General features: G+C 36.0%; 1 protein-coding gene across 6 annotated transcripts in view; it reads left to right on the forward strand.

The window, feature by feature from the left end:
• Positions 1 to 18,426, forward strand: part of Sntg1 (syntrophin gamma 1) — a 728,018-nt gene that overhangs the window by 157,544 nt on the left and 552,048 nt on the right. The window contains exon 4 of one of the 6 annotated variants that reach the window (XM_052717737.1): positions 2,806 to 2,854. The exons of the other annotated variants lie outside the window; for them this stretch is intronic. The gene's annotated coding sequence lies outside the window, so the exon portion shown is untranslated. The remainder of the gene's footprint in view (positions 1 to 2,805; positions 2,855 to 18,426) is intronic. 6 annotated transcript variants of the gene reach the window in all.

Genomic DNA, 18,426 nt, shown 5'->3' on the forward strand with positions numbered 1-18,426 from the left:
CATCAGTTATTGTTAGACACACACTGGATATTATAGAAGAGTTGAATGCCAATGTAAAGTCAAATAGTTTTGACATACAAGGCTGTTCTCAGGAAATCACTCTTTATTTTAAAGATTATTCAATCTCTTGTTTTGGCTCAGGGTAAGGATTTTGTTTTTGTTTTGTAACTAATATAAATGAGTAGAGAAAAAAAGAACAGCCCCACAGCATACTTCTTCTAGAGTGTTGAGGACTACAAGATAAACATTGTAACATTTATACTGAAACAATGAATCAAACATAGTAGGACAGAGAAATTTGGGTACCCAGCTCACATTTCAAGATAAGGACTTCAAATTATTTAGGAAACAAAAAAATCAATAATTATGTATGATCTATTCAGCCAATAATTTGTACTTTTAAAATTCTTTTGTAATAATGATTTTTATAATTATATTAACTTTAAATTACAGGAGGACTGATGAAGGGAGAAATACTTTCATAAACACTGGGATTGCTGCTGTTACTGTTGACATGCTACAAATTCTGTCAATGAACTAGAATCACATGCAAAGGACAACTACTAGTTTCTGTGTACATTCGTGATGCTTCAAAGCTTAGATCATTCATATTGGAACCATCAAGACTGACAATTTCTTGCCTGATATTATTCTTTCCCATGTATCACCTTGTTCTCTTTCAAATTTATATTTGCTACACACACACACACACACACACACACACACACACACACTCATTCACTAAATACAACATACAACAGTATGTTACTTATGTTTTCAGGGCTGACAATTTGATATTGGATAACTAATTGGTGTGATCAACTCTAAGGAAGACTAGTCTCCTACTCTCAGCATTCTTCAATTGGCTGTAGTACTTTTTGTAAGACTGAGGACTCCTGAGATTTTCTTGTCCACATTTGAATGTCTATCACTGTCTTACTTATTCAGCCATGTTTAAGCAACCATGTTGGTGAGACTTTGTAGAGGCATCTTTTGAAACTCCTAGGACACACACGTCAGAGCAAACTCTAATTCCCCTTACTCTTACAGTCTGTCCATTCCTTCTTCTGCCTTAGGGGTATAGATGCTGATACTGTTATTTCTTTTTGGGTATATGTATGTGTTCACACAGTTTACCCTTTAGTCTATTCATCCTTATGTGTAAGTTTCATTGCTCTGAGTCATTGGTCTGGTTCAAGGCCTCTGGCTTTTGATACGCTATTGATAATCTACTCTCTGGTGTTCCTTCTGTATTTCCTGTTGTTATCTGGTATCATGGAGATCCTACAGTTTTGGTCTTAAGGTCCATCTCCTTCACATACTCCAACAGTTCATAGATGCAGTGAAGGTTGGAGAGGGTTAACTCATAGCCCTGGTTCTGGGCCAGGATGGTACTTGTGTTAATCAGACCACCAGCTTTACTTCATCATCACTACCCATGTGAACTCTCTAGCACTGGCTAGGCTATCTTGTCCAATGCAGCCTGTGGCAAGCGGGAAGGCCAGTTCTCAGGTTAAGATCCTGCTCACCTGCACTTATACCACCAGGGCCAGCTCTCCTGTTTTGCCCAGTCAGGGTGCAGGGTCCATTCTCCTATGTACTGCCACTGGTGAGGTACTGGGCTAGTTCTCTCACTCTCTCAAGACCCTGGACCAGCTCCCTCACCTGCTTCAGACAGCAAGAGATGGAGGTGGGGAGGACATCTTTCCCTACCCTATGCCGCCACATATGCCATAATATTTTAAGAATAGGTAATCACAAAATAAATTAAATAAATAGATAGATAGTAAGATAGATAGATAGATAGATGAATAAATAAATAAATAAATTACCAAGGTCTATCAACATGTTGTCACAATACACTCAGTTTTGGGTAAATCAGAACTTCGCTGCCTTCCACTTTCAGAATGTCACTTACACTCTTCTTTTTGCTTTCATAACCAAAGCTGTCTATGGTGATATTTTATTTATACAAAAATGTTATTTGTATGTTAATAAATAAAGTTGCCCGGAGGTCAGAGCTATTAGCAAGTCATAGGAAAGCTGGGCAGTGGTGGTGCATGCCTTTAATCCCAGCACTTGGTAGGCAGAGCTAGGTAGATCTCTGTGTGTTCAAGGATACAACCAGCATTGAAGACACATGCCTTTAATCTCAATACCAACCATAGAAGACCTGGAGTTCTGTACAGACAGGCAGTGACGAGGCGGTCATGTGGTTGGGTTTACAACCAATGAGAAGGCAGAACAGAAAGTCTTTATAAAGACAAAAACACAGGAAGTAGCTCTCTTTCTGAGAGGTAGGACCACAGCAAGAGGAAGGGTAAGGTTTTGAGCTCTTAGCTCTGACCTCTTGGCTTTCTTCTTTGCATTGGTTCTGTGTTCCTTATTTAATAAGATGGTTGGTTACATCTACATTTGGCGCCCAACATGACAAAAATCCATTAAAAACCACTTGGCTTGGCTTGGTGGCAGGTCTGGTTTCTGGCCTGGGTGGCCCGGGTCCCTAGCTGGGGCCCAGGTAGGCTTAGTCTCAGGCTGGATTGACCGTAGCCCCAAGCGGTTACACGCAGCTGCAGCTACTTGCTTAAAGCCGGTGCTACAAACAACTCAGGCCTGCCCTGCTGAACAGGGCCCCTGCATGCATGTGGTCAGAGCTTAAGGAAGCCAGAGCCCAGGCTTGACTCAGCTCAAGTGGGAACACGTGGCTGGATTTAAGCTTTTAGCCAGAACTTGTGGCTACACTTTCTTGTATTCTCTCTCTCTCTCTCTCTCTCTCTCTCTCTGGATTCACAAATCGGAGAATAGGTGGCTGTTTTGAAATTCCCTCAGATTTCTACTGTTCTACACAGACTTGGTAAGTCCATTAAGATATCAAATATTTTAAAGGAAACTATTTAAAAAAAGAATTTTTTCCACATTTAAAAAAGGTGGGTTTTATGTGTACATTGGAAGAAAATTGGGCTTTGTTTGAAATTTTAGGCAGTCTGACAATGGAACAACTATATGAGAAGATCAATATTGATCAAATTATGCAGTTTATTACTTTTCATATCCTCATTTTACTATTTAAAAAGATAGTCAATTTAAGTGCCAGGATAACAGTTTTAGAAAAACCTGTTAAACCTGTAAAAATGAATCATAGAGAAATTCAAATTCAGACAGAAGAAATTAACAGTGAAGTTGTTTCAAAATAGGATCATAAGGTTAGAGAAAGAAAGCCTGTTTTCACACAATCACCCTTAATTTATCCGATAGCCGTACAGCAGCTACCTGGTGCAGAGAATGGACAAAATACTTGGATTCCAATTCAAATGTTAGACTTACAAAGATTTAAGGAGGCAATAGCATCTTGTGGCATGCATTCCCCATATGTAAAGCAAATGTTAAATTCCTGGTCAACTTATAATAGGATTCTACCACAGGACAGGCGGAAGCTGGCACAGGCTGTTCTGGAACCTGGACAAAAGCTCCAGTGGCAAATCTGGTTCAAGGAGGAAGCTAAAAACATAGAAAAACAATGGAGGGATAAAGGAACACAAGTCTTCCAGGATCAGCTTGTTGGAGAAGGCCAATATGCTTCAGTACAAACACAATGTTTATATGATGTCCAAACCCTAATTCTATGTTAAACAGCAGCATTGAATGCATGGGACAGAGTTGAAGAACCAGGCAAAAATCTGAGTCATTTACAAAGATTATACAGGGCCCAAAAGAATCTCTCACAGAATTCTTACAAAGATTGACTTCAGCAGTAAAGAGAATGGTCCCGAATTTAGAAGCCAGTCAGATAATAATCGAATCTTTGGCTTTTGAGAATGCAAATGCAACGTGCAAGAGAATAATCAGGCTGTTAAAGGTAAGATCTGCACTCTTGGAAGATTGGATTAGAGATACAGTTAATGCTGAGGCTCATGACCATGATGATATGTGGGTAGGAGAAGCAATTTCAAAAGGTTTGAGGAATGTTAGAAGTTTTGCATCTGGAAAGCAAAGACATTTGAAAAGGGACTGTAAACAGGTCATTCCTAGAAACAATGTTTCTTCAAGGAACAATGGCAACAGAATGCCCCTTCCTTCCAGAGTATGCATAAGGTATGGTAAGGGAAAACACTGGATCACAAAATGTAGATCAACAAGAGACAGGCAAGGTAATCCTTTGCCTCAGTTTTCAGGAAACTCCCAGAGGGGCCTCAGGCAGGCCCCCACAGCTAATCCAGTTCAAACCTTTCCTGCAATCATAGAGGAAAACCCTACTCAGAGCAATTAAATAACCAAGTTCCTATTGAATAAATCATGCTGGTCAGGATGATGAAACAGACAGAATAGAAAATTCAGGAAAAAACATAAAGAAAAATTTTTGGCAAACTTCTACTAATGAACAAAGACCAAAATTAACAATAAAAATAAATGGTGTTTTGTTGTCTGGTCTGGTAGACACAGGTGTGGACATTACCATAATTGCACCAGAATTTTGGCATCCAACTTGGCCTCTTCAGGAGGTAAACGTTCACCTGTTAGGAATTGGGACATAATCTCAAGTAAAACGGAGTGCAAGATGGCTTGAATGTATAGGTCCAGAAGGACAGAGGGGAAAACTAAAACCATATGTGGCTAACATAGCTATGAACCTGTGGGGTTGAGACTTGTTGCAACAATGGAATACTCAGATTCACATCCCTCCAATCTCAGAAACAAATCATAAACTAGCACATGTTTCTGAGAGAAATATTAGAAGGCATTATTCTAATGAGTGGTCAACAGCCATCCATATTATACAAGAACAGGGCACAACAACTGATGATCTTCCAAAGACACCAACAGCTCTACCTTTAGAATGGTTAACAGACAAGCCTGTAAGGGTTCAGCAATGGCCTTTAACAACAGAGAAACTCCAGGCTTTAGAAGAGCTGGTAGAAGAACAGTTAAATGCTCAGCATATTGAAGAATCAACCAGCCCTTGGAATTCTCCTGTATTTGTTATTTAAAAGAAATCTGGTAAACGGAGAAGGGTAAAAGACCTTAGAGCAATTAACAAAGTAATTCAGCCAATGGGCTCTCTACAATCTGGAATTCCTTTGCCTACTCTGTTACCAAAAGGATGGCCTCTCATAGTTATTGATTTAAAAGACTGTTTCTTTTCAACACCCTTACAAGAAAAAGACAGAGAAAGATTTGCTTTCACAGTGCCTACTTACAATAATTCTCAACCGGTTAAAAGATTTCAATGGAGAGTCCTCCCACAGGGAATGTTGAATAGCCCAATTCTGTGCCTATATTTTGTATGACAGCCATTGGAAGTGGTGCATAAAAAATTTCCTAAATCTATAATTTATCATTATATGGATGATATTTTAATAACTGACTCAAATGCAGATACTTTAGAATGTTTGACTAAGTAAAGAAAATTTTGTCTTGCTGGGGATTACAAATTGCTCCTGAAAAGATACAAAGAGGAGATTCTATTAATTATTTAGGATATAAAATAGAGCTACAAAAAATTAGACCCCAAAAGGTGCAAATTAAGAGAGATAGACCTCAGACTCTTAATGACTTTCAAAGATTATTTGGAGATATTTATCATCTACAAACTATTGTTGAGGTAAAAAATGATGAACTGCATAATTTGTTCAAAACCTTAGGAGGTGACAAGGACTTAAATAGTCCAAGAGAATTATCACCTGAAGCTGAGAATGAATTGGCCTTGGTAGAAAAGAAAGTACATGAAGGGCACGTGGATTGTATTGATGCAAAGCTGAATTGCATTTTGGTTATTTTACCTTCTAGGCATTCTCCTACAGGAATATTAATGCAGAGGGAAGATATTATATTGGAATGGATATTTTTACCAAATAAACCAAATAAAAAAATAAAAACTTATGTGGAAAAAATCTCTGACTTGATTTGGAAAGGTAATTGAAACTTCGTCAATTAGCAGGAATAAACCCAGCAGAAATTGTCATACCTTTAACTAAGGAGGACATTGAAAAATTATGGACAGAAAGTGAACCTTGGCAAAGAACTTGCAGTAATTTTTTTGGAGAAATTAACAGCAAATATCCCAAAAGTAATAGAATTGATCTTATAAAGAGAGCTGATTGGATCTTGCCTTGAATTGTATGGGAAAAACCCATATCTGGAGTTTGTACATTTTATACAGATGCCAACAAACAAGGAAAGGCAGGTTACAAATCAGAAAATTTAAGTAAAGTGGTTCAAAGTCCTTATAATTCAGTTCAAAAATCAGAATTGTATGCTATTCTGTTCATATTAAAGGAATTTTCAGAACCTCTCAACATAGTAACTGACTCTCAGTATGCTAAAAGAGTAGTATTACATATTGAGACTGCAGAATTTATCCCTGATGCTTCAGAATTAACTTCACTATTCAGTTACAAGATACAATCAGGAAAAGGAGTCATCCTTTATATATAACTCACAACCGATCCCATACTGGTCTGCCAGGCCCTCTAGCACAAGGCAATGATGAGATTGACAAATTATTGATAGGAAATGTGCTGGAGGCCTCAGAATTTCATAAAAAACATCATGTCAATAGCAAAGGTTTAAAAAAGGATTTTTCTATACCTGGCAAAAACCAAAGAAATAGTAAAGAAATGTCCTACTTGTTCCTTCTACAATCAAACATCATTACCAGCAGGATATAGCCCAAAGGGTACTCAGAGCAATGAAATCTGGCAAATGGATGTGTTTCCCTTTGCAGAATTTGGAAAATTGAAATATGTATACCATACCATCAATATTTATTCAGGATTTCAATGGGCAACTTCTTTGAGTTCTGAAAAAGCTGATTCTGTAATCACTCATTTGCTAGAAGTTATGGCCATCATGTGTATACCTGCAGAAATCAATACTGACAATGCTCCATCATATGTCTCTGTTAAAATGAAACAGATTTTTGCTTATTACAATATAAAGCATATTACTGGTATACCCTATAATCCTACAGGTCAAGCAGTTATAGAAAGATCAAACAGAACTCTAAAGGATATGCTAAATAAGCAGAAAGGGGTAACAAAACCCCCAGAAATAGACTGCATAATGCTCTATTAACTTTGAATTTTCTCAGTGCCAATGAGAAAGGAACAACAGTTGCAAAGAGACATTGGATAATAGAAAAAACTACAGAATTAAATCAGCCTATATACTTTAAGGATGTGAGGACCTCAGAATGGAAATCAGGATATGTGTTATATTGGGGACGAGGTTTTGCTTTTGTTTCTACAGAAGAAGATAAGCTGTGGGTATCATCAAAATTGATAAAGTTTCAATTTGAACAAGAGAGACCTCTTAATGAGAGGAGGTGATAGTTCATCAATCAGCATGAACATCCAATTTAAACTAACTTATACCAGTAACACATGCCTTTTCATTTAATCAGATAATAACTTGCCAAAAAGGAACATCCCCAAAATTAGTCTTGGGGAAAGGTTTTTGTTTTTGTCTTTTAGGAGAATGAAGGTTAAGGAATCTGAAAAACACTGGACAAATGAGACAACTGAAGAAAAGGGACAAACCCTTCAGAGATCTACAGAATATGGCATTTAAAATGTTTTAATAACTTAGAAAATGTTTCTTTTTGTTATGACTCTGAGACATGTCAGCTCCTGGCAGTACCAATCTACTTCAGAGAAAATATGGGCATTGAAGAAACTGCATATGGAGTTAACTTTCACTGAGGCAAAGTTAGCCACTGGACAACAAAGTATCCTTGAATCAACTGCTGACAAACAGGACAGACAGGACATGAAACAAAGGACTACCGATTCTTGCCAAAACAAGTATGGTTATGGCTTTATCAAAAGGCATCTTCTGAGGCCAGGACAATATGGCACCATCCCTGAAATGGCCTTTGCAATCCGGAAAAGGTACAGTGCCCTTTTCTTCGAAGGCAGCTGAACAGGCAGTGCGCCAAAGGCTTCTGATGTGCAATGGAACAGCAGCTGAAACAGTTATTCTTGAAGAGTAACTAAGCTCATGCCTCTCAATAGTAGATTGGCATTTAATAGAGGGATGTGAAGAAGAACAGGATGCTGAGATGAAGCCACATATACACAGCCAAGAAAAATGGACAGCTGAATTAAAAAAAAACCATCAACAATTTCCAGAATTTAAAATCCTGAATCATGACATGACACTAGTTGAATTCATGTGTTTCTGGTACATGGACTGCTCTCACCCAATGTGAGGTTGAACTGTTGACCTTGTGTACATCCTACTTCACAAATGAGTCTGTCAGATATGATAAGCCTGTAGGCTGGAGATGATGCCCCAACACTGCAGAGAAACCTCAGATGACTGTCCAGGTAGCTAGCTGTTTCTGTCAACTCACAATTTTTTGGAAGTTGCTGTTTCAGATGCTGTTCCATTGCACATCAGAAGCCATTGGTGCACTGCCTGTTCAGCTGCCTTCGAAGAAAAGGGCACTGTACCTTTTCCGGATTGCAAAGGTCACTTCAGGGATGGTGCCATATTGTCCTGGCCTCAGAAGATGCCTTTTGATAAAGCCATAACCATACTTGTTTTGGCAAGAATCGGTAGTCCTTTGTTTCATGTCCTGTCTGTCCTGTTTGTCAGCAGTTGATTCAAGGATACTTTGTTGTCCAGTGGCTAACTTTGCCTCAGTGAAAGTTAACTCCATATGCAGTTTCTTCAATGCCCATATTTTCTCATGAACTTCCTGTTTTTATTTTTTATTAGGTAATATTATTTTCCTTCTTGGATCTCTGAGGGAGTTGAAGATTAGTTAGTTATAGTTGAAGATTAGTTAGGATAGAAAGTGAATTAGATACATTTTAGACTTACCAAAATAGGATAGATAATGGAATTATTTTCTCTGAATTTGTCAAATACAAATGGACTAGACATTGTTTAGGTATTTATTACTTGAATATGTTGTATGTAGTTATTGTATTTTTGTATATAGTTTTTCTTATGTTAGTTATAACCCTTTTCCTTTTTTCTTTTTATTAAAATAGAAAAGGGGAAATATGGTGATATTTTATTTGTACAAAAACGTTATTTGTATGTTAATAAATAAAGTTCCCCAGAGGTCAGAGCTATTAGCAAGCTATAGAAAAGCTGGGCGGTGGTGGTGCATGCCTTTAATCCCTACACTTGGTAGGCAGAGCTAGGTAGATCTCTGTGTGTTCAAGGATACAGCCAGCATTGGAGACACATGCCTTTAATCTCAATACCAACCATAGAAGACCTGGAGTTCTGTACAGACAGGCAGTGATGAGGTGGTCATGTGGTTGGGTTTACAACCAATGAGAAGACAGAACAGAAAGTCTTTATAAAGACAAAAACACAGAGAGTAGCTCTCTTTCAGAGAGATAGGACCACAGCAAGAGGAAGGGTAAGGTTTTAAGCTCTTAGCTCTGACCTCTTGGCTTTCTTCTTTGCGTTGGTTCTGTGTTTCATATTTAATAAGATGGTTGGTTACATTTCCAGCTGTCAGCCAGTTCTTTTTTGGGAGTTCCATGAACATCAAATTTCCCCAAGTAGACATGCCTTTGATTCTTCACTTTGTATGTTTTTTTCTGAGTTCACTGCCTTCAATCATGAAATCAATCTTCATTTCCACTCAACAGTATTGTACATTCCCAGCATGCATACCCTTCAGACTCTCTATTTCAGTTTCCACTTTACCAAGCTACCCTCTCCAGTATGCATCTGATATCTGGACTTAGTCTGGATAATGCATTAGTCTATGGAATTGACCTGTGTCTGAACATTGTAAACTGCTAGAATTGAAATGATCATGAGTAGGTTTTTTTATACTTTCTAACAGGGCACAACATTGGCTTGACCCAAGATTTTGCACATCTGTTGTTCTTTACTCTTCAATGTGAAATTCATTTCAGAAATTATTATTTTGAGCTAGTCTTGTATCAATCATACCAATAAGCCTTTTCAACCTTAAATTGATTGTACGACTCTATCTTAAACATGTCTCAATCTTGCCAGTTAAAACAAAATGAATGTAAAATTAAATGTGTAGAAGAAACTTGAAGAGAACTATCCAGTCCCTGATGCCTTCTTAAGAATATTTTGGGGAGCTGGAGAGATGGCTCAGAGGTTAAGAACACTAGCTGTTCTTCCAGAGGTCCTGAGTTCAATTCCCAGCAACCACATGGTGGCTCACAGCCATCTATAATGAGATCTGCTGCCCTCTTCTGGCATGCAAGCATACTTGGAGGCAGAATGTTGTATACATAATAAATAAATAATCTTTTTAAAAAAAGAATATTTCTATGTGGTAGAAGTAAATTTAAAGTGCAATGCATAGAGATTAAAATTTACTGTTTCCAATTTCTCATCTTTTGTCTATTTGCTTCTTTAAATCCTTATTACAAACTTAAACTACCAGTTTCTATTCTTTGTTTTCACTTATTCCTTTTTAACATTGAATTCCTTCTGTTTTCCACATGAAGTATTATAGATTTTTCTGATTACACTGATACTCAACCAGTACATTTAAATCTTTGTATGAAATAAAAAAGAACATTTTCCTAGAAATCTCTGCCTTTTCATAAAAAAGAACACATAGTTGAAGTAAATTTAAATTTCAATGTACATGATGATAAACAAATCTTAAGTAATATAACCATTCATGAATGTATCCATGATCACACAACACTGAATGAATCATCATTAGTACAAATTACTCAAAGTGTTTGCTCCAAAGCAAAGATTTCCAGTGATAATTGTGTACCTTCTAAATTATCTAAAAAGGACATTACAGATCAAGTTTTCAATCAGAATAGGGCAGATTATGCTTTCTTTGCATTTGATTTTGTATTTCTCCATCTTAGAGAAAGGTTCTTAGGAGTGTTTCTATATTCTAAAAAAGCATTATTAGCTTATGATCAATTTTCTTTTCTGATATACAATTTCCTTTAGTTTTCTCATTTACACCAAATATGCATACTGCTATTTGCTTTAAATTTTCTTTCAAAGCTGTTTGTACATGAAAAGGGTAAGCATTTCTTTTAGAGGCAAGGATAAGCATGTTCAATGTACAGTGAAACAAAACCAAATAAAGATATTTAATGCCTCATTCTGGTTTATAAAAATTAGCATATAGTTTATGCTCCACCTGAATAAACACCCCTCCATGCATGCATAGAGGTCTTCTGGGAGGCAAGGGTGGAGATCAAAGAATGGCTGGTATGTGGTCATCAGAAAGCAGGACAGTGATATACATGGTAATTGGAACTTGCCATTAAGTATTGTATTTGCCTTTAAAATAGTCTTAATCTGGCCGGGCGGTGGTGGCGCACGCCTTTAATCCCAGCACTCGGGAGGCAGAGGCAGGTGGATCTCTATGAGTTCGAGGCCAGCCTGGGCTACCAAGTGAGTCCCAGGAAAGGCGCAAAACTACACAGAGAAACCCTGTCTCGAAAAAAACAAAAAAAAAAAAAAAATAGTCTTAATCTGAAGCTAGTGGTAGGAAAAACCATTGAGTCCTTATGTGTATGTAATAATTTTCTAAATATTTTATCAAAATGTGGCTGTGAAAAAAATAAGTCATTAAGACTGCAAGCCATTTTAGATTTTTAATTTTTCAGACATCTTAAGCAAATAACATCTATTCTTATTAGATTTAAATCAAGATTCTTTTTTGTTCTATAACTTCATGTTATATTGTAGCAAAACTTTAAAGAGAGGTAGGCATTTAAGAAAGAAAAATTATAGGTCTCAATAAACTCAAGCATCTTGAAATACAGTTGCTTTGAAAGACGTATTCACAGGTATCCAAATGAAGTCTAATCAAAGGGAATCATCACTTGGAAATCCATATTCTAGCAATGATAATACACATAATAAATAAATAAAACTATTTAAACTTAATGCAAGTTACCATATATTTAATAATCTCTTTTAACATTCTTGAAAAATAAACCACTCCTTTTTAATTGATTTTCATTTCATGCTTTAGATAAGTGGGGTTTTCTAAAAGCAATTATTCAATTATTTGTGAACACCATGTGTCTTATAATTCATTACAATTTGATATGGACCACTTGGGGTCAGTCTCAGATTCCACAAATTAGGGCTTATTCAGGCCCCCAAAACTAAGACTAAACCTCCCTTATTAGACAGGCTTTACAAGTTCAAGTGTTACCTGCATCACATTTTTGCCCTTGTGGCTATAAGTCAGAAATTCCCACAAACCCCTCTTTGCATTTACTGACTTACAGCATACCAGAGAATTCAGAAAACAATTCAGAAATGGATTACTCATTCTCCATGACTTTCTCTGCACTCTTGCAAGGCTAGCAACCAGGATCTAGTGCATTCAACTGAGAACCAGGAGAAGCATCTCAATTTTGTTTTCCATGATTATTATAGTTTGAATATTTGAAATAAAATAACTAAAGAAGGAAAGATCCAGTTCAGTATCATGCAAGTTTTTTCTTGTTGCTGTTAGTTAGTTTATTTTTTAGATGATTTTACAGCATCTGTATCAAACCAATTTATGCTTTTCTTCAAGGCACAATATCTTCATATTTGGTGCAGTACCTCTCATTATGTTTTTGGCTGTGAAAAAAAGCCATACAAATTAAAGATACACATTTGTCTGCTTTCCTATAGTCTTTGAACCCTTACAAAATATTTTAAAATATATTATGATGAATTCAATGATATCCAGCATTTTCAGATAAATAAAACATCTTTTAATCTTTTGGTCTACTAGAAAACACTAAATTAGCTTATTGCAGTTTCACAAATTATAAAAATGAAATAATAACAGTTATGCTTTGGAAGAAAATTAAGATAGAGGATTTTAAAAATGAATTAAAATTATCCAGCTGGGAGGTGGTGGTGCATGACTTTAACCCTTGCACTTGGGAGTCAGAAGCAGTCTTATTCACAGAGTAAGTTCCAGGACAGACAGGGCTACACAGAGAAACTCTGTCTTGAACAACCAATTAATTAATTAATTAAATTAATTTACTAATTAAAAAATAAACTACCTGAATCTTTTTCTTGTTTTAATATTTCCATTATAGTCATATTTCCATTATGGTCAGAATTATAATTGAGTATTCTATGAATACTCATATTCTCACTTACAAAGTACTAATTCTGTCCTTGATCTTGCTGAGTGGAAAATATATATTAGTAATGTATGTAATCATAAGAAATTTAGGCTTCATGTGAGGGGAAATTGATTTTCACTGATATAGGTAAATTTAACTGTTAGTCAAAACCAAGTTCAAGTCGAAAATTTGGAGATGAAAAGATTTCTAAACATGGATTTCCACAGGTCCTCCACTAAAGCCAGCTTAAAGGTCTTCACACTTTTTTTTTTTTTTTTGGTTTTTCAAGACAGGGTTTCTCTGTGTAGCTTTGCGCCTTTCCTGGAACTCGCTTTGGAGACCAGGCTGGCCTCGAACTCACAGAGATCCACCTGGCTCTGCCTCCCGAGTGCTGGGATTAAAGGCGTGCGCCACCACCGCCCGGCGGTCTTCACACTTTTAAGGACATTATATAGTTTACACAAAGGAATACAGTGAATAGTATTTTTTAAATCATGTCTCTGAGGTGAAAAAAAAAAACAAATGTAAAGGGAGGGGAAATATTGCCAGATTAATTAACTTTATATTTACTATTTTGAATTATAATTTAGATTTATATATTATGCACATATATCTGTTTGCTTTTGAAAATATTCACATTATACATACACACATGAATATATATTGATTGATGCTTTTGAGATATGCTACTCAGACTATATCAAAATGTCTACCATATATGCTCTGAAATATTGTAGACAATGTTTTATAAAGTCAAAGATATTTTAAAAATCCTAAAAGAAATAAACTTGTTTTTAAAAATATCACATTGGACTATGAAATTAGAAGTATATATGTTTTAGCAAATTGAAATTCACTCATTTTGAACAGTTTCTTCAACAGTTTTTCTGCTACATATTTCAATAGCTTGTTCAATGATGCTTTCTTATGTATGACTTGATGAAGTACTATTATAAACACAGATTATGATATTATGAAATACAATCATTTTAAATTCATAAAATATTTGAAAAACTTATTTCTTTCTAATTGTTCACATAAAGCCACCAGAAATAATTTGTTTACAGTGTGGGAACCTATATAAGTTCCAGCTTTAATTCTGGAAATCTGTCATGCAATCTGTTTTCCACTTTTCTAAATTGACTGATGAACTGTATGTGTTTCAAACTAATAAATTATATTTTTATGACTATTCACTGATTATGAAATCATTTGTCAGAAACTAATTTGAGGTAGATAAAACTTCTGCCATGCTCTTTAAAAATCCCCAAGTGAATGATAAGAGACACTGCTCCATATTGCCACCTGCAGCAGCCAAAGGAGTCCTTTTCAGAGACTGCCACTCAGGTCTGTGACTTAGTCACAGAAATAAATTTCAGGTAGATCTAATAAGAAGCAGCATTTGAGTATGGAATAATAAAGACATGCCCAGAAATAAAAGACATACCTGAGTGTGGATTTGGTTTCTCTAGAGTGTGTCACATTTTACTATGCTTACAATAGTAACATATACAAATCAGGTGAGTTTTCAAGTATTGATAATAAATGAGGTAACAGATTGCTTCCATTTTGTACTGGGCAGGATGTGGATGATAAGATGACATCATTGTTCATAGAGTTACAAGATAAGTTAAGACATTATTGTAACTGTAAACTAAAGTTAATAATCTTATATGTGAGGGTTATCTTGGAAAAAATTAAGGCCATCTTTAAAGGTTAGATGTGCTCAGAATTAAGCATAATTCTTTGATATTTTAATAGTTTTCATGGAACAGATTTTTTTTAAATTATTTATGTGTATGTACATGTTACAGGCATTTCAGTGCCTGTAGAAGACAGAAGATAGTGTCAGATCCCCTGGAGCTAGAGAAACAGGTGGTTGTGGGTCACCTGATTTGGGTTCTGGGAATTAAAATCCAGTTTTCTGCAAAATAAGCAACCACTCTTTCATTTTTTTTGTTTGATTGCTTTTTTGTTTTTGTTGTTTTGACCAGCCTTGTTTGTTCCTACCTTAGGTATCTGGGTTATTCAGTCTCTAACACCTGGTAGTCCTGGCAGGGTTCGGCATGGGCTCCCTCTCTTAACATGGGCCTTAATTTAGCAGAGGTATTGAAGGGCCACTCGACTAGTTCTGTGCCACCATCGACCCAGGGAATCTTGTAGTAGGACAGCTTATAGGTTGAAGGCTTTGTGAACTGGTCTCCTATTTCCACCATGGGAAGCCTTGCCTAGTTACAGAATATGGACAGTTCAGGCCCAACATCCTTGCTAGGGGCACTGTCATAGATTCAAGGGAGTTTCCACTGCACTAGGTTTATACATTGCCCCTCTAATGCCATCAAATTTCAGTTATCTCTCCCTATACTCTCTTTCTCCTTCCCTCTTCTCCCATCTGATTCCTCATATTCCCATCCCTACTTGCCTCCTTTCCACCTGCAAAATCTATTCTATTTCCTTTTCCCAGGAAAATTTATGCATCCCTGCCTAGGGCCCTCCTTGTTAGGGCCTCTCTGGGTCTGTAGATTGTAGCATGGTTATCTTTTACTTGACAGCTGATGTCAACTTATAAATGAGTACATACCATGTTTGTGCTTCTGGGTCTGAGTTACCTAGGTAAACATGATTTTTACTAGTTCCATCCATTTGCCTGCAAATTTTATGATACTATTTTTTTTAAAATTGTTGTCTATACTCCGTTGTGTAAATGTACCAGATTTTCTGTATCCATTATTCAGTTGAAGAACATCTAGGTTGTTTCAGGTTCTGGCTATTATGAATAAAGCTGCAATGCACATAGTTGAGAAAGTCTTCTTGTGGTTGGATAGAGCATTTTGGGTATATGTCAAAGAGTGGTATAAATGGGTTCTTCGGTAGATCAATTTTCGATTTTCTGAGGAACAGCCATATTGATTTCCAGAGTGGATGTACAATATGGCTTTACCACCAGCAATTGAGGAGTATTCCCCTTGTTCCACATCCTCAGAAGCATGAGCTATCATTTGTGATATTGATCTTAACCATTCTGACAAGTGTAAGATGGAATGTCAAAGTAAATTTGATTTGCATTTCCCTGATGTAATGCTACTGAATGATGTGTTCAACATGTCTTTAAGTGTTTCTCACCCATTTGATATTCCTCTATTGAGAATTCTCTGTTTTGATCAGTACCCCATTTTTAAATCTGATTATTTAATTTATTTATTTATGTCTAGTTTCTTGAGTTCTTTATGTAGTTTGGATATTAGTCCTCTATCAGATGTGGAGTTTGTGATAATTTTTCCCATTTATAGTCTGCCAATTTGTCCTATTGACAATGTCCTTTGATTACAGAAACATTTCATTTTCATTAGGTCCCATTTAAAAATTATTGATCTTAGTGCCAGAAATATTGATGTCATGTTCAGGAAGGTGTCTCCTGTGCCAATACATTCAAGGCTATTCCCCTTCTTCGATCAGGTTCCGTGTATCTGGATTTATGTTAAGGTCTTTGATCTACTTGGACTTGAGATTTTTGTGGAGGTGATGAATATGGATCTATTTCCTTTCTTCTACATACTGAGGTCCACGTAGACCATTTTTTGAAAATGCTTTCTTTTATTCTATTTTGTATTTCTGACTTTTTTAAAATAAAAAATCAGGTGGGCATACATGTGTAGACTTACAACTGGGTCTTCAATTAGATTCTATTGAATAAATGTGCCTGTGTTTGTGCCACTATGTGTTGCTTGGTCCTAATGACTCCCTCAGGGTAGGGGGTAAGAAGGTACAGAATGAATGACACAGACACCAGAAGTCAGTTGAAGGCAAACAGCAGACTTGTTTATTTAATATTGGGGAAGGCCTTATATACCCTCCTTTCAGCACCTAGGCTATATCCCATTCTAGGGACAGTGCATGGTCATCCCTCATTGGCTGGGAACAATCAGAAACTCTGACAGTGCCTGTTCTAGGCCCTCAGGCAGACTCCAGGTTGGCTCATAAGGAAGTACCTTATGTGCATGCCTTGGCAACTGGTTTGAGCCAATTTCCTTGACTCTATGGGCCTGTCCTACTACAACTATGTAGTTTTTATTACTATGTAACATAGTACAGATTAAAATCAGGGATAGTAGAAGTTCTTTTATTGTACATGACTGTTTTAGCTATCCTGAGCAATTTGTTTCTCATTATGAAATTGAGTATTGTCCTTTCAAGTTTTGTAAAAAATTGTGTTGGAATTTTGATAGGGATTGTTTTGAATATGTAGATTGCTTTTGTCAGGAAAGTCATTTTTACTATGTTAATCCTACTGATCCATGTGCATAGGAGATCTTTCTATCTTCTGATATCTTCTTCAATTTCTTTCTTCAAATCCTTGAACTTGATGTCATCAATTTTTACTTGATTGAATACTGTTACCTCAAGATATTTTATATTATTTATGACTATTTTGAATGGTGTTTTTTTAACCTGATTTCTTTCTCAATTCACTTGTAATTTTTATATAGTAGAGCTACTGGTTCTTTTGAGTTAATATTTCTTTTGACCCATTTGCTGGTGGTGTATTTTTGGCTATTGGAGTTTCCTGGTAGAAATTTTTTGGATGCTTATGCATACAATCATATCATCTGCAAACTTTTTCTTCTTTTTTGTATCCTTTTGATCCTTTTCAGTTGTCTCATTACTCTAGCTACTACTTTATTTACTATATGGAATATATATGTAAAGAGTAGACAGCCTTTCCTTGTACCTGATTTTCATAGAATTACTTTTAATTTCTCTCCATTTAATTTGCTGTTCACTATAAGCTTGTTGTAAATTGCCTTTATTATGTTTTAGTATGTTCCTGTATCCCTAATCTCTTCAAGGCTTTTATCATGAAAGATGTTGGATTTTTTCAAATGCATTTTCTTCATCTAATAAGATGATAATTTTTTTTTCAGTTTGTTTATGTGGTGGATGACTTTGACTGACTTATGTATGTTGAATTATCCCTGCATCTTTGGGATGAAGCTTACTTGATCATGGTGGATGACTGCTTTGATATATTCTTGAATTCAGTTTGCAAATATTTTATGGAGAATTTTTACATTTACGTTCATAAGTTAAACTGTCTCGCAATTCTCTGTTTTTGTTGTGTCTTGGTGTGATTTAGGTATCATGGTGACTGTGGCCTCATAAAATAAATTTTGTCTATGTCCTTTTTATTTCTGTTTTGTGGAATAATTGGAGGAGTATTGATGTTATCTCTTCTTTGAAGGTCTGGTAGAATTCCGCATTGAAACCATCTTGATCTGGGCTTTTTGTTGGTTGGGAAAATTTTGGTGACTGCTTCTACTTCCTTAGAGGTTGGTTATATGTCTATTTAAATTGTTTATCT

The sequence above is a fragment of the Peromyscus californicus genome, unplaced genomic scaffold, assembly GCF_007827085.1.
Source record: "Peromyscus californicus insignis strain IS unplaced genomic scaffold, ASM782708v3 Scaffold_5__1_contigs__length_169319896, whole genome shotgun sequence".
In the NCBI taxonomy this organism is placed as follows: domain Eukaryota; kingdom Metazoa; phylum Chordata; class Mammalia; order Rodentia; family Cricetidae; genus Peromyscus; species Peromyscus californicus.